General features: G+C 38.0%; 1 protein-coding gene across 2 annotated transcripts in view; it reads right to left on the reverse strand.

Annotated features, from left to right (window-relative positions):
• Window positions 1–17,060, reverse strand: part of RABGAP1L (RAB GTPase activating protein 1 like) — a 722,977-nt gene that overhangs the window by 279,630 nt on the left and 426,287 nt on the right. The gene's annotated exons all lie outside the window — the stretch shown is intronic.

Raw genomic sequence — 17,060 nt, forward strand, 5'->3', positions numbered from 1 at the left:
GTGGGCTATAGCTATAGTTTACTGACCCCTGGTTTAGAACAACAACAACAACAAATAATTCAGGTGCCCCCCCATTTATTTTTAAAATACAAACAATCCCAATTGTGCTGTTTAAATCCTGTACATGCACCCCATTCCATGTATCCTACCTATCTGTGGTGCTTCATTTTAGTGAAGGCATCTCCATTTAATGTACTTAATATAATACAATACACTGTGATTTTATAAGTATAAAAATTCTTTCTGTCCAGGAAAATGGTTATCAAAGATAAAGAGGAACAGTTTATCATATCTCCCATATGCCAAGGGAGGCAGAGTATAAGAACTAGAATTCTTTTTTTTTTTTTAATTAAAACATCTTTATTGAAATATAGCTTATAGTCAATGAAATGCATACCTTTTAATTTCACAGTTCCTTAAATAAGTTGAGTCATTCATGTAACTCCATCATTATAGACTATTTATGTCATTCTAGAATGTCCCTCATGACTCTCTGAAGTCAAACCACCTCCACCCTAGGCTACCAGTGAGCTGATTTTTTTTCACAATTATTAGCTTTGCATTTTTAGAAGAATTTCATATAAATGAATTAATATATACTCTTTTGTGTCTGACTTCCTTCACTCAGCATAATGTTTCTGAGAGTCTTCAGTGTTGTTGAATGCATCAGTAAATCATCCACTTTCACTACTGAGTAGTATTCCACTGTATAAATATACCACAATTGGTCTATCCAGTCTCTCACTGATGAACATATGGGTTTTTTCCCCCCAGACTGGAGCCAGTACAAAATAAAGGTGGTTTGTATACACAAGGCTTTTTGTGTACATAGGTTTTCATTTCCCTTGGGTAAATACCTAGGAGTGGAGGTTCAAGGTTCAAATCCTAAGTGTATGTTTAACTTTGTAAGATACTGCCAGATTATTTTGCAAAGTGATTGTTCAGTTATTACCTCCACATCAGCAAAATATAAGAGTACTCATTGCTCACATTCTTGTCAATACTTGATATTGCCAGTCTTTTTCCTTTTATTAATTCCTGTGCTTTTGACTTAAATCTCTCTGATGGCTAATGACACAGAATGTATTATAACATATTTTTAGGCAACTGATACACCTTCTTTTGAGGCTGTCTCTTTGAGTTCTTGTTCATTTCTTTAATTCAGTTGCTTATCTTATCACTGTCGATTCATGAAAGTTCTTTATACACTCTGTTGACAGAATCATTATCTGATATCTGTATTACCAATATTTTCTCCCAGTGCATCGTCTGTCTTTTTATTGTTTTAATGGTGCCTTTTGAAGAACTATTGTTATCTTTTAACCTTCTGCCAATGATGACATTATCACGCCCTCATCTAATGAGAGAAAAATTAGATCACGGAATCATTTCCTAATGAATTTTAAAGAAGCTTTTCTTCATTATAACTAGTTTCCCAAGTTTGGCTTAATTATAAAAACTGAAAGATGGATGACCATCCTTTTACTTATTTAATTTTCTTTGATTTATATAGTTTTATTTATGAGTCCTTACTTGTACTTTTATCCAAAGCTTATGGATCAGGGTGGGTCAGGGTGTGTGTGTGTGTGTGTGTGTGTGTGTGTGTGTGTGTGTGATCAGGGCGGGTCAGGGTGTGTGTGTGTGTGTGTGTGATCAGGGTGGGTCAGGGGGTGTGTGTGTGTGTGTGTGATCAGGGTGGGTCAGGGTGTGTGTGTGTGTGTGTGTGTAGAAGGATTACAGAGAGAAAAGGAACAATTAACAAAGAAAGAGAGGAGAGGTTCTAATACTATCCTTATTTAGTGCATCCCTGATGTGTGTGTGTGTGTGTGTGTGTAGAAGGATTACAGAGAGAAAAGAAAAGGAACAATTAACAAAGAAAGAGGGGAGAGGTTCTAATACTATCCTTATTTAGTGCATCCCTGATGGTTCTCCATTACTTCTTTTTCCATGAATAAGGAACTCTGAGATTTCTTGATAAGACAACATGTCACATATATCATCAAGGCTTCCCTTTCCCATAAAAGACAGTCTAAGCTGAGGATTCCTTAAAACTGGGGATTTCTAAAGTCAATCATGCTTCATCAGCCCTGACATATTTTTGACAGATGTGTGATCCATCTTTATATATTTAACAGTTACTGAGAAGTGTGCTATGTACATGTGCAATTTGCTATGTACATAGTGCATGTTACAAGAGAAATCCAACATAAAACAAAGGTCTGCAGTCCACCAGAGGAGGAATAAATTCATTGAGATCCCACAAACTGTTCTCTAACTGGAGAGCTGAGGATAAAAGTAGATATCAGCAGTTTATTGATCTTAATTTCTAATTGTGTTATCGCTTCGGATTAGGTTAGCAACAAAAAATGACTTTTCAGAGGCCACCTACTAAATCGATTTTATGATTCACAGTTTGAAAAACACAATATTCTAGTACGTTCTTTCCCTTGGAGTTCTTCCAAGCAACTTTGGGTTTAGTCTAAGCCTTCTCTAACTGAGCTGAACCAAATCCGTTCCCTCCATTTGAAACTTGCCTCTCTTCCACGCCATACCTCCTTGTCCCACTCCTCACTCTAACTGCTTCCCTGGCCAGATGCCTGCTCAAACTGACTGTCAGAAACCAACTGAACAGCACTACTATAATGGAGGAGGAATTGAACCAACCTTCCCTCTGGTAACAAATTTAATCTATATACAGACAAAAAACATAAAATAACTATCTGAAAGCACTGAGCAAAAAGCAGGAGGAAGAAACTGGAGGGGAGAATAAACTTGGAAGAAGGTAATGACACTAGGTAAAATTCTCATTCTTTATGGCTTTTGTTGGAGGCCATGTGCCAGTGGTGCCACAATGGAAGGATAAAACTTGGATATTAAACTATAGACTTACTGGCTTGAAGAACCAGAGAACAGACTAGGATGATTGTAACACTAGAAAGCAAGAGTAGAAATGCTAGGGAAAAAGTAACAGAAGAGAAGCCTTTACTACACCTAGTGTAAAGTACAATATCCAAGACAATGTAAAACTGATATAAGTATAGACAAATAAATAAAATAGAATAAGAAGTCTAGATGTAGAGCCACCCTCATATAGTCATTTAATTGCAACAAGATTACCAAGATAACAATGAGGAAAGGAGAAATTTTTACATATGTAAAAATGTAAATCTACAGAAACTGTTTCAACAAATGTGCTCAAACAATTGGAATCCAAATGCGGGAAATTAATGAACCTTTATCCCTAACTTTATTTCATATGAAAAAATTAATTCTAGATATACCATACTCCTAAATATAAAGTAAAATTATAAAGCTACTCAGGGAAAAGACAGAACATCTTTGTAACTTGGTAAAGGCAAAGGTTTCTTAGCCAGGGCACAGAAGTTATTAACTATTAAAAAAATAAATGGATACAATAGACATTAGCAAAATTTAGACAATGAAAAGCAGAGACATGACTCTGCTGACAAAGGTCCGTACAGTCAAGGTTATTGTCTTTCCAGTGGTCACATATGGTTGTGAGACCTGGACCAAAAAGAAGCAGAATGCTAAAGAATTGATGCCTTTGAACTGTGGTGCTGGAGAAAACTCCTGAGAGTCCCTTGTACAGCAAGGAGATCAAACCAGTCAGTCTTAAGGGAGAGATCAACCCTGAATATTCACTGGAAGGGCTAAAGCTGAAGCTCCAGGATTTTGTTCATCTGATGAGAACAGATGACTCACTGGAAAAGTCCCTGATGCTGGGAAAGATTAAAGGCAGAAGGAGAAGAGGGTGTCAGAGGATGAGATGGCTGGATGGTATCACTGACGCAATCAACATGAACTTGGGCAAACTTCAGGAGATGATGAGGGGCAGGGAGGCCTGGTGTGCTGCAGTCCAAGGGATTGCAAAGAGTGGACATGATTGGGTGACTGAACAACAACAACACTGATAAAAAGATACCATTAAGAAAACAGTTACACTACAGACTGGGAAAATATTTGCAAATGTATCTAAACAAAGTCTTGAACAGAATATATAAAGAACTCCTCTAACTTGATATCAAAAACCCAATTAAAAAATGTACTGAAGATCTGAAAAATACATCACAGAGAAATATCTATGAATGGTCATTGGGAACATGCCCAAGTGGAGAGGAGATGAAAATGGAAGCTTCTCACCTCTCCCACGAACACATCAAAAAATACACCTATATGTGGAACAGTTCTCACTGAAAACTAACTGGAGATTGGTAGAAAGACTACTACTGTACAACCAAGACTGTAAGAAAGACCCACACAGAATCAAGGAGGAAGGGAAGAGAAGTGATCAGACCTGTGCCCTTGGGAGCAGACTCAGAGGAAAATGGAAATTATACAGGAAAGAGATCCTCCCAGGGAGTGAATGGTTTGAGCCACATACTGGTGCCCCAACCTTGGGGACCAACACAGGGAAGATGAGCCCAGTGGCTGGTTGGAGGGACAACAGGACCAACAGGAGGGCTGTGTGAAGACTGGACTCCACTTGTGAGAAGCATGCACACATTTGCTTGCTCCTGAAGCAGGATTCAGAGTATGGTTTGTAAACTGCATGAGAGGCTGGCCAGCTTCCTGAAGACCACTCCAGAGCCTGCTCCAGTGCTTCAGAAGCGTTCTGGGTCTCAGACCACAATCAGACTGCCACAGCCCAAGGCCTGACCTACCCCAAATGCCTAAACCAGCACCTTTAATACTCTAAGATACTTTAAAGTATTAAGATGGATTAATTAATTGAATCCAAGAGTAGATGGATAGAGACATCTGATAAAAGAGGTAAAGTGAAGTCACTCAGTCGTGTCCGACTCTTTGCGACCCCATGGGCTGTAGCCTACCAGGCTCCTCCGTCCATGGGATTTTCCAGGCAATAGTCCTGGAGTGGATTGCCATTTCCTTCTCCAGGGGATCTTCCCAACCCAGGGATCGAACCCGGGTCTCCCGCATTGTAGATAGACGCTTTACTGTCTGAGCCACCAGGGAAATCCAATTAAAAAAAGAGAGAGATAAAAGAGGTAACAATAATTATAGAATTTAGGTGATAGATTTATGGATATTCACTGTACAATTCTTTGAGCTTTTCTGTGTGTTTGAAAATACTTTGTAACTTTTGGGGGGAAAATGTTGTTCCTATACTCTCTTCACTCTGATCTGGACTACAGACTACTCTTCTGGCTGGGGTCCCAAGGGAATTTTATATATTTAGTCAGCAAGTCACTACTTACTGAGTATCTTATTATATAATCAAAAATTGTGCTGAGGTAGACACAAGGATGAAAATATATAGCCCATGTTCCTCAGCTCAGAATGTTATAGAATAACTCAGCACGTACAATGAGAAAGTACACAGTGAGATGAGTTCCACCCAGAGGGAAAGGGTGCGTAACCAAGCCACAGTGCATGGAATGGAGATAAAGGCAAGGGAAGCATCTCAGACAAGGTGCTACTGTCTTAGTCTTGAAGAGTATGTGACCAGAATCGCTGCAAGCTTGGCCTCACATTCTTGAAGGAAGAATACTGAGATTCTTCAGGCATGCTGCATGGTTAAAGGCAGACAATGTCAGACACCGTACTAAATGCTTTCCCACGTTCTCAATCAATCCTCACAAAGCCTGTGAGATGACAAAAGTGATATTGAGAGAGGGTAATTAACCTGGGCAAGGTCAAACAGAGCCAGGATTTGAACCCAAATCTTCTCAAATACAGAGCCTGTATACATTATACCTTTATTATATCACTGCTAGAGACTGTGTTCTCTCAGAGTTCATATGTTGAATCCCCAAGTAATGGTTATTTCGAGGTGGGGCCATTCACAGTTGATTAGGTCCCGAGGCAGAGCTCTCATGAATGGTATTACTGTTCTTATGAAGTAGATTCAAGAGCACTCCCTCACCTCTCCTGCCACTTGTGGACACAGCAAGGAGGTGGCCGTCTATGAACCAGGAAGTAAGTGAGTCCTCACCAGACACTGAAAACTGCCAGCACTGTGGCCAAGGCTTCCCCAGCTCAAGGACTCTGAGTAGTAAATGTCTGTTGTTTAAGCCCCTCAGTGAGTGGTGTTAGACTGTGAGCAGAACTATTCTTTTTAGACATTTCTGTGTTTGGATCCACGTAAGATAAGAGGGTCCATCTTCTGATTTGCCTTGGGGTTCAACAGACATGGAAAATCACATTGCATACTCTCAAGAAAAAAGAAAAAAGTCTGATCAAGGACAGCTTAATACTTTTCAGTCCATCACTTCTGGGTTTAGGGAAGGAGAAGTTTTAATTTCTTTATGTAATATGCATGTTTATTAACATACTGACTACAAGCTAAAACTTAGACATGAAAACATAGCTGTTAAAGCTTAATCATGTTGGTGCTAACACGTACATATAATTTAAGTTCTCCTTATTAAAATCAGTATGGTGGGGGAAGGAGAGGTTGGGAAAAAATGAGAGTAGCATTGGAATATATATACTACCATGTGTGAAATAGCTAGCTAGTGGGAAGTTGCTGTATAACACAAGGAGCTCAGCCTGGTGCTCAGTGATGATCTAGAGGAATGGGATGGAGGAGTGGAGTAGGAGAGAGGCTCAAGAGGAAGGAGATGTATATATATTTATGGCTGTTTCACACTATAGTATGGCAGAAACCAACACAACATTTTAAAGTTAATTATCCTCCAATTAAAAATAAATTCTTAAAAATTAATAGAAAAAATTAATATGGAAAACACTTGATTTTTTTTTTGGAAAGTTTTTAGTCTTAAAGCTAGATTGTCTAAAGCCTTATCGACAACCTATTTCTCCTCAAACACTCTCACTCACATGTCTTTATCAGAAAGTCCTATTGATACAGAAAATATAGAATGGTGTTTCTCCTTGTCTCAGAAATGTGCAACATACTGCACTATTTTATCAAACAATCACACTTACAGATAAAGATGAAGGAAATTCAGACTCACGGGAAGAACGAAATCAGAAGATGCTCTTTAACAAAACAGAAAGGCTGCTATGTGGGCATGCAAAAAGGAATTAAACTTCTAAAACAGACTCATTCAGCTTCTTGATACTACTAAAGTACTGATGTAGTTGCTGACTTATTGGCTATCAATAGACAGTAGTTAAGTTTATTAGTTTTAACCATGACATGTTAAGTGTTTCTTTAAACTCTAACCTAAATATTGAATTGTCTCACAATTTAATATAGCTCTGAGAACAGGAAATACTAATTTAGATTTCCCTACTTTAATAGGAGCTTGACATTTATGTAAAGCAATTTTTCATTTATTAATATTAGATGAACTGTGAAGCCTATCACTATAATGAACTTCTGCCAACATGAGAAGAAAACAAACAGATAAACAAATCAGCCTTTGAATTATTGCTCAGTAGCCCTTAAATGAGTATGCTAGGGAGAAAAATCCAAATATAAAATATGTAGAATAAATTCACTTACAAACTAAAAAGAGATCTGATCTCACACAATCTGAGAGACAAAAAAAGAGATACCAAAGAAATACTATTTTAAGTAATGCTACAATAAGCTAAATGAAAAGAGGTCACAAAGTGACAAGAATCATTAAAACACATGGTTGTCTAAAAGTGGAATAACATTTAAAGAAAAGATTACTTAGTATAGCACAAGAATATAAATGGCTTTTCAAATAATTCTTATCATTAATTTTTCTAACAAATAACCAGTAACATTTATTAATAACTACTATTTTTCCAGATATTTGTGTTGCGGTGCTTAGATGCTCAGTCGTATCCAACTCTTTGCAACCTCATGGACTGCAGCCTACCAGGCTCCTCTGTCCATGGGGATTCTCCAAGCAAGAATAGTGGAGTGGGTTGCCATGCCCTCCTCCAGGGGCTCTTCCCAACCCAGGGATTGAACCCAGGTCTCCCACATGGCAGGCAGATTTTTTACCATCTGAGCTACCAGGGAAGTCCAAGGACACTGGAGTGGGTAGCCTATCCCTTCTCCAGGGCACCTTCCCAACCCAGGAATTGAACTGGGGTCTCCTGTATTGCAGGAGGATTCTTTACCAGCTAAGCTACCTGGGATATGTAAGTAATTTATTTAACCCTTACAACAATCCTCTGAGTTAAGCATTCTTAATATCCCCATTTTATAGAAGAAAAAACTGAGGGAAAGTAAAAGTAAACAACTTGTGCAAGGTCACCCAGTTAGTAAGCAGCAGACCAGAACTGAAACTCAGGCAGCTCCAGTCTTTAAACTAAGACCTGGCTTCAGAGCCCAAAGCCTTAGCTACTGTCAGTATACAATCTCTAGATCTCAATGACTGTTGACATATGTGGTACAGTTACGTGAGCACAAGAAAGACCTAATAATAAAACAAAAATTTTTCTTTTTGCTATGTAATCAATGAATGTTCAGAAACAAATCACAGAGAGAGCTTTAGCTAAAGAAGAAGAATGCTAACACAAAGTTTAGGACCATGGTTGACTTTGGTGAGGAAGCACTGAATCTGAGAAGAGCACCTGGGAATATTCAAAGATACTGATAATGATGTATTTCCTAAATTTCATGTACAGGGATGCTGCTTCTATTATTGATTTTTTTTCCAAATCATAAATACAAATTATGTTTACTCATTTGAATGTATCATACATTTCATAATTTTTAAAATTTGAATATATTTAAAAATATTTCATAATTTAAAACATTTGATAAATTTTAAATTTTAAAAATTAAAGTTTTTTTTTAATGACTTATTAGTAACATTCCATTTCACTGAATGGAACACAGCACTGGTTTATGTTAAGATTTCAATTTGGGTGACATCTCTAGAATATAAATTTATGAAAGACACACACTGAGCTGGAGTTTAATATAATGATTCAAATAGTAAAACAGACAGCTAATGAAAACTGCTTTTCTCGGAGAAAACTGTACATGTATGGCTGATTCTCATTACTTACCCTAGTTATGCTCCATGAAGTTCCTTCAAACACTGAATCGGGCAGATATTTAATTCCTATCCCTAGGGGATACAGTGTCTTCAGCTTCTGCAAGCCTCTGGTCACAACACTTTCAGCAACTGATCAATATACAGCCTTGTGTTACATGTGTTTCTACTTAAATACACCTTTTAAAATATTTATTGACTCATTAATGCTGAAATCGCAGCCAACAGTGTTTCGCTCACACCTGAATGAAGCTGATCTAACACATGTATTTCCTCCACAAGGCACATCACAGCCTTCTGATGCTTAGCAAAACAGGTAGCACTTCAGCACAACATGTGGGGAACACTTTAAACAGCAAAATCACCAACAACAAAATCACCAAAAGCACAAAAATGAGGTACTAACTACACTGCAAGAAAGACACTGCTGTGTGTATGAAAGCTGAAACAAGAAGGCAGAGCATTACCTAGTTGCATCTGAACTTGGCAGGTACTCACTCATCAAGCAACTCAGACACTGTGTACAAGCACAGCAGTGAATGACTACCAAGGCACCGAAAATATGAATTTTGACATTACAAACAAATCGTAGCAAGTAGGTGAATTGGAAAATATAGACTCTATGAATAATGAGGATCGACTCTGTGTATGTGCATATTGATAACTATATTCACCCATGTCTACGTATCTTCTTGAAGTTGCATATCTTTTGGGACACACACATATAAACACACAGGCATATCCAAAATTAAGTTGAACTTGTTTATTTCTGAATAAGTCTACAAAAAGTTAATCAATACAAAGCATTTTTAATTAATAAAACCAATATTGTTATTGATTGGAATAATAAATTATTAGTTTTATTAAGGACCACAAACATTAGAATAATCGAGTAAATGAAAACTTAATGTGAATGTAGCCCCACATGCAATTTGAAGGTTTAAAATTTGATTATAAATCAGTATTTTATTAAAAATTTTCAGTACTCAATTTCCTGATCATATTCCTTTTCACACAAACCTTTAGAATATTATCACTGACATATTTTTATTTATTTCTTTACTATTCAGTACCAGTAGTCCACAGTAATGAACCACTCATTAACCACTATTTTCTGTGAAATTCAGCATGTGTTTTACCATGAACGCAATATAGTTCGGTTATCAGATTAGCTGCAATCATTAAATTAGTCCCTAACTACAGTGACCAGGACAATAACTCTAAAATCATTGATTGCTGGGTTAGAAAAAGCTTAATCAAAAGTTTTCTACTAGTGGATCTGAATGCCAAATACTTCAAATTTCAGCTCTGCCATTTACCAGAATTATTTCAATTCCCTAAGTTTCAATTCTTTTGAGGCAACAAATATTTATTGAGCGTCTACTATGTGAAAGGGTGATCTAAGAAGTGAACAAAAAGGCCAAAAATCTTTGCTCTCATAAAATAAGCCTTCTCAGTGGAAAAATCTAACAGCCTAAATAAATAAATACCATCATAGGAACAAAGATACACACATGTATGTTTGAAATTATTAAGCATAGTGGGAAAAAATAAAGCAGGGAAAAGGGCAAAGAGGTGCTGGGTCAAGAGGAGATTGCAATTTTAAGCCAGGTGGTTAGAGCAAGCCATACTGAGAAAGTTAACACTGGGGCAAGAAGTCGAGAGAGGTGAAACAGCAAGCCACAAAGATCTCTGGGAGAAGACTATTCCAAGCAGAGGGGATAGCCAGTGTAAGGACTCCAGTGTGTGAGCAAAGCTGGCACGTATGGCTGGGGCAAAATGTATGATGGAAAGAATACTAATACATGATTCACAGCCCTGTAAACCACTATAAAGACTTTGGTTTTTACAATGAATAGTATAGAAAGCCACTGGAAGCAGAAAGATCAGGTAAATAATTATAGCTTAGACCAGGGTAGCTGCAGTGGAGATAGTGATTAAATAGTCAGGTCCTGTGTATATTCTGAAGACAGAGCCAAAAGGGCTTTCTAAAGGACAGGTGTGTGGTACTGGGAAAGGAAGTCATGCACGGCCTGTTGACCTTTGCATGGTTGTAAAAGCACCATAGGCCTGGAACGTTTCCACATGTGGAAATAAGGAGCCCTCACAGCTTGTGCTGAGCTTACTGTCTTGTTTGGGAGTATCTTTTTCTTTTCTAACTTGATGTGTACTTCATTGTTCTGCTGAAGTGTGTGTGTGTCATATGGCACCTGACCAACCCCACCACTATTATCTACAGTCTCAGTGAAGATGTAACGTGGCCCATCCTTGCAGCACAGACCATCTTCCTGCAACAGTACAGCTGATGTTCACTGCTAAAGCTGACTTTGCTCTCTCTTTTCTCTGAGAGTAATGCATTGCTCCTTCCAATGCCTGTGTTGAGTCATATCTTTCTTAGTAACCCCAACATCTGCAAACCACACAGTGGGTTGACATCCTGGGGCTGCTGCCCCTGATGGGTAGGGAATGGTTGCTACTTTTTAACAAGTAGTGTAAGAGAAAGAAAGGAGAGTCAAGGATGATTCAAGGTTTCTAGCTGAGTACCTGGAGTTACTACTAAATGAGACAGAAAAGACTATGATGATTCTTTATGATTTGGAATACATTTGTTTTCTGACCAGACCATTTTCAGAGCAGTGATACAGGTGAAATCCCCACTGATACAAGTTTATGGCAGAGATGGAGAAGAAGAATTGGTTACTGCAAGTATAGACAAATCTTCTGAGGACTTTTGTGATAAAGTAGAATAGATGTTTTCATCTATAACACAAAGGTAAATATAGAAACCATATTAAGTTTACTTGAGAATTAAACAGAGTGCCCAGTACACAGTGAAGTGCTGAATAAATGGTAGCAATGACAAGCTGACATCAAGAAAGATTATAATGCCCTTTACCCAAATATCTCATTTGAGTCATCTTCAAAATGAATGTGAAGCTATCTGAAAGGGGTCTTACTACTAAAATTCTTACGGATTCTTAGGTTCACTGACTTCTTGAAAATCATCAGTTTTCTATAGATGCCCCCCTCAAAAAAATCACAAGTTTGTTCAGATATGTAAGTTGTACCTTTTTTTCTCACTCTTTGAAGCCAGATATCCTAATGTAAGTCTAATATATCTTCATAAACTCTCACAAGTAAAACTCAGGAAAGACAGAAAGGATAATAAAATTCATCTGTAAAACATCATTATTCTACCCATTTCCTTCCTGATGCCATTAAGGAGAGAAAGACACAGAGAAGGGTAAGCTGGCATGGAATATCAGACCCTAACCAGGATTTCTGGGCTCCAAAATCACTGCAGATGGTGACTGCAGCCATGAAATTAAAAGACACCTACTCCTTGGAAGGAAAGTTATGACCAACCTAGATAGCATATTCAAAAGCAGAGACATTACTTTGCCCAAAAAGGTCCATCTAGTCAAGGCTATGGTTTTTCCAGTGGTCATATATGGATGTGAGAGTTGGACTGTGAAGAAAGCTGAGTACCGAAGAATTGACGGTTTTGTACTGTGGTGTTGGAGAAGACTCTTGAGAGTCCCTTGGACTGCAAGGAGATCCAATCAGTCTACCCAAAAGGAGATCAGTCCTAGGTGTTCATTGGAAGGACTGATGCTAAAGCTGAAACTCCAGTACTTTGGCCACCTCATGTGAAGAGCTGACTCACTGGAAAAGACCCTGATGCTGGGAAGGATTGGGGGCAGGAGGAGAAGGGGACGACAGAGGATGAAATGGCTGGATGGCATCACCGACTCGATGGACATGAGTTTGAGTGAACTCTGGGAAGTGGTGATGGACAGAGAGGCCTGGCGTGCTGCGATTCATGGGGTCGCAAAGAGTCGGACATGACTGAGTGACTGAACTGAACTGAACCAGGATGACAAGACCATCCATGTGGGAAGCAGTGGCTGACAAAGTGAGTACATGCAGGGTGACATTCTGGCACAGGCGTTAGAGCCTGACCATGGTAAAGAGGCTCTCTGTGCAAGAGAGAAATGACAGCAGCAAGGGGAGATTGGTCACACACAGCAATGTTGATCTAATGGATTAATATTTTAAGGATAATGGGAGCTGGGTTTCTCATTGTCAGAGAAGGGAATTACAAACGCAGGACACTAGAATTAATCCTCTGGTGTTGGACTGAAGTCGGAAGTATTTCTATGAATTCATGGTTTTCAACACATAAAAACCGATACAAAAACAAATGTGGGCAGTATACATCAGCAAAAAAAAAAAAAAAGGCAAAGTAAGGATCTCCAAAAAGGCACTTCTCCTTAACAACAAGAAAAATGGCAGAAACTGTTATAATCAACTTTTTCAGAGCTCTGGATATTGGACAAAGGTTTGCAGCAGCCTGGGGGACACTTATTCCAGAAAAGCAACTGAATTTTGGTTAAGAGCGAGGCACTCTGTGACATTTTTAACTTGCCATAATTCTACCCTCTGCTCCGTAGCAACATGACGACCTTGAAAACTAACAGCTTGCATTCTGCAAACAAGCAGCCTGGCAGCCATCAGAGGGAGCAAAATGGGACTAGAACTTCCTGTAAAGACCCACTCCCAGAAAATTATCATTATTTGACCTGTCTATTGATTCCCCAAAGAGTCTACCTGCAAGGTTCACTCAGGAGGAAAGCCTTTTCCCTAGGGGCATTTGTCAAAAACAATTACAGACAAGTTAAACATGGCCACTGCCCAAGGTGATAGATGAAAGTTGGAGAAGACAAGAGACTGATCAAAAGGCTTAAAGGTAAAGCTTGGAAACAAGATGTCCATAAGGGTTATGAAAGATTCAGATATATTTCTAAGAGTTTATAGGGCCATACCTATGAGTAAGGTTTTAGAGATGCCCAGAGCTTTGTGTATGCTTTAGGAAAGGCCTGAGACAGTTTTAAAATCTCACCTCTGGCCATCCATGAGATTCTGCACAAGCAGAAAGTCAACTGACTTGAGTTGACTTGAGTACTGAAGACATACCTAAATACATACACACAGCCCCACGGCAAAAGACTGAGAAACTTATGGTTACAGGCATTTAAGGAAATCTCTGTCTAAACACTAGCTAATCACCAAGTGGAGACTTCAGTGGCCACAAATGACAAAAAATATAGACTTCACAGAATTAATGCATAAAAGTTACCAACCAAACTACATTAACAAACAACAATAAAAGCTGGCAAACCCACAGAGACAGAAAGTTCAATGACCATCAAGAGCTGAGAGCAGAGATGATGAGGAGAGAGTTCTAACGGATACAGGATTATTTTTTGGAGTGATGGAAATGCTCTAGAATCAAATAGTGGTGATTTTTTTCACAACCTCTTAAATATACTAAAAATCACTAACTTGGTTCACTTATTCAAAGAGGTGAATTTTATGGGATGTGAATTATATCTCAATAAAAATATGTTTGTGTGTATACACATGCTTATGTATGTCTATATGTGTATTTATATTTCCCAGCCCTGCTTACTGTGGTGACTTGTGAGAAATGACATCCCAAAGCAATACACCTAGCAGATCTTAGTTTCTTACCATTTTTGAAAAAAGAAAACAGGGCTCCTTGGAGAAATGGCTAATTGTAGAACTGGGGCAGAGAAAAAAATCTCGGGACATCTTTCTGAAGCAGAAAGAAAGGCAATGCTCTAAGAATGACAAAGTACATCTATCACTTGAAGGTCTTAGAAGTCTCCTGCTGTCTAATTGGGGACAATCTGAGCACCAAAACAAATAATGCAAGTGAGAGAACATAATCCCCTGAATAAAATGAAGATTCACGAGTCCAAGTGACTACAGTAAGTAATAAATAAATGGGAAGTCTGATAAGGAATGAGATATTTACATAGCTACAAATAGTGTCACACAAAATAATTATCAATTACAAAGGCAAAAAGAGTAACTTTATATCACAGAAGCCTAGTAAACAGTATCTTATTTATACAATCAAGGTAAAAATGGGGGAAGCACCCATACCTGTGTGCTACCTGGGAGAAAGAAGTTAGAGCAGAGAATTCCTTCTGTGTTATTTCTGCCAAAAACGTATAACCTAAATCTAACCATGAGGAAAAACCAGGCAAATGAAATTGAGGGACATTCTAAAAAATGACTGGTCTGTAATCTTCAGGTCAATAAAGTGAAGGAAAGAGTGAGAAATTGTTCTAGACAGAAGGAAATCAAGAAGGCAAGATAATCAAAGGAAATATGTGATTGTAAACTAGATTCCTTCTCTACATAGGGTAATATTTAATTAATTAGTGAAACCTTAACAAAGACTAAGGCTTAAGTGGTAGGAATACAGCAATGTTTGCTTTACTGATTTGGATGCTATATTCAAGTCATGTGGGAGAATATTCTTGCTTGTTAGAAAACATCCTAACGTATTTGGAAGTGATGTCGCATCATGTTGGAGAATCACTCTCAATTAGTACAAGAAAATAAAATTTTGTACCTGCAACTTTCTTCTAAGTTTGAGATTGTTTAAAAAATATAGAGAAATATGGAAATAAGCATACATATATATAAATAAATTTGACAGGATCATTTTTGTCTTAATTCTAATAATAAAAACTTGGAGCTTAAAAAAAGATTATTAAGTTTTTCCTATATGCTGATAAAAAGGGAATATCAACATAAGCTCTAAAAATAGATTCAGTGATATGAAATCATAAAAACCCTGGTGACAATAAATGTAGAAGGCAAGATGTCTCACAAATATTCACTCACAAAGCAATTTTCTTATCTAACATAGCTGGCAAGATTCCTAGATTTAAGTTTCCTTTTATATAACACTTTAAAAAAAGCCCATGGCAACAATTTAAAAGTGAACTGATATATCCTTTTGTTTTTAAGGAAATGTAAAGTAACTGCCATATCCTTAAAAAAATGTTTTATGTCCTTGTTATAAGAAACTACTGTGTGATTATGGTAAATTACTTGGAGGGTTTATACTCTTGATTTTTAAAAAATGGTACATAAAGGGCATCAAAAGGAGGAAGGAACTCTACAAAATAAAGAAAAGCAGCCGCCATGTTCTGAAGAAGTTTAACCTGAATAGTTGTTATGAATAAAATTGCAGAAGGAAATGGGAGAAATAGAGAGCTTTTTCAGAGTCTATGTACATTAAATTTTCATCTGAAATATCAGTGTGGTGACCATGAAAATGCACTTCTCAGATCTCCAACATCAGGGAACATATTGACCAAGGGTCCCAAGTGGTTGCACCAAGATCACACTTGCCATGGGCTACTCCCAATTAATGACTGAGCACAGCAAGAACCCAAAGGCAGGCCAGCTTCTGGAAAAAGTGGGCGCTCACCGGCCACCCCAGTGGCTTTGCCAAACTTTCTTTAAAAGTGCACTACATCCAAGACACTTCCATCTGACCCTCTTCCCCTCCTCTCTTCTTTTGGGGTCAGACCAGCATGGCTCACCCAGCTTCCTTCCCATTTTCCCTTACAAACACTTCCCCTAATACACTTTTTGAACATTTAATCCTGTCTGGATGATAGGCTTCCTACAAGACATGGAATAACACAGTCAGTTGCATTAAGTCAAGACTGCTGAGTCAACTATATTAACACCGAATAACCAGTACTGACTGCACTCTGCAAGCAGGGACAAAGAAAAAGAAAATGTCAGAGACAGCCTCTTCCCTCCAAGACTGAACACACTGCAGAAAAGACGTAAATGAAACTAATCAGATAATGTCCAAAATATAATCCATAATAACCTAAATTGTGCCAGAGTATTTTTAATCTCTAAATCACTGTGGGTAGAAGTGGGTAGGACAAGCTTCACAAGGGAAGTGGGCAACTAAGAATTGGACAGATGGGAAGGAGGAGGAGAGCAATTCAGATTCACACCCTTCCAAGGTCTTTAAGACATGTGAGAAGAGGTCTGGTTAAGGAGGAGGCTTCAGAGTTATAAAGACATTGCCAACTGCATAGCAATTAGTAAACAGGAAGGAAGTGCCCATAATTCTATAGCTAACTAACTCAGAAATAACTGAAGAGTTTATTACTTAGGATATTTAAGGCATCTGAATCTGGTACAGAAACACACCTCTATTGTGAGAAAAATCATAAATTCAGGAGGTACCACAATTACCATTTTATTTGAAGGTTCTTTATG

The sequence above is a fragment of the Oryx dammah genome, unplaced genomic scaffold (genome assembly GCF_014754425.2).
Source record: "Oryx dammah isolate SB20612 unplaced genomic scaffold, SCBI_Odam_1.1 HiC_scaffold_21, whole genome shotgun sequence".
NCBI classification, from domain to species: Eukaryota; Metazoa; Chordata; class Mammalia; order Artiodactyla; family Bovidae; genus Oryx; species Oryx dammah.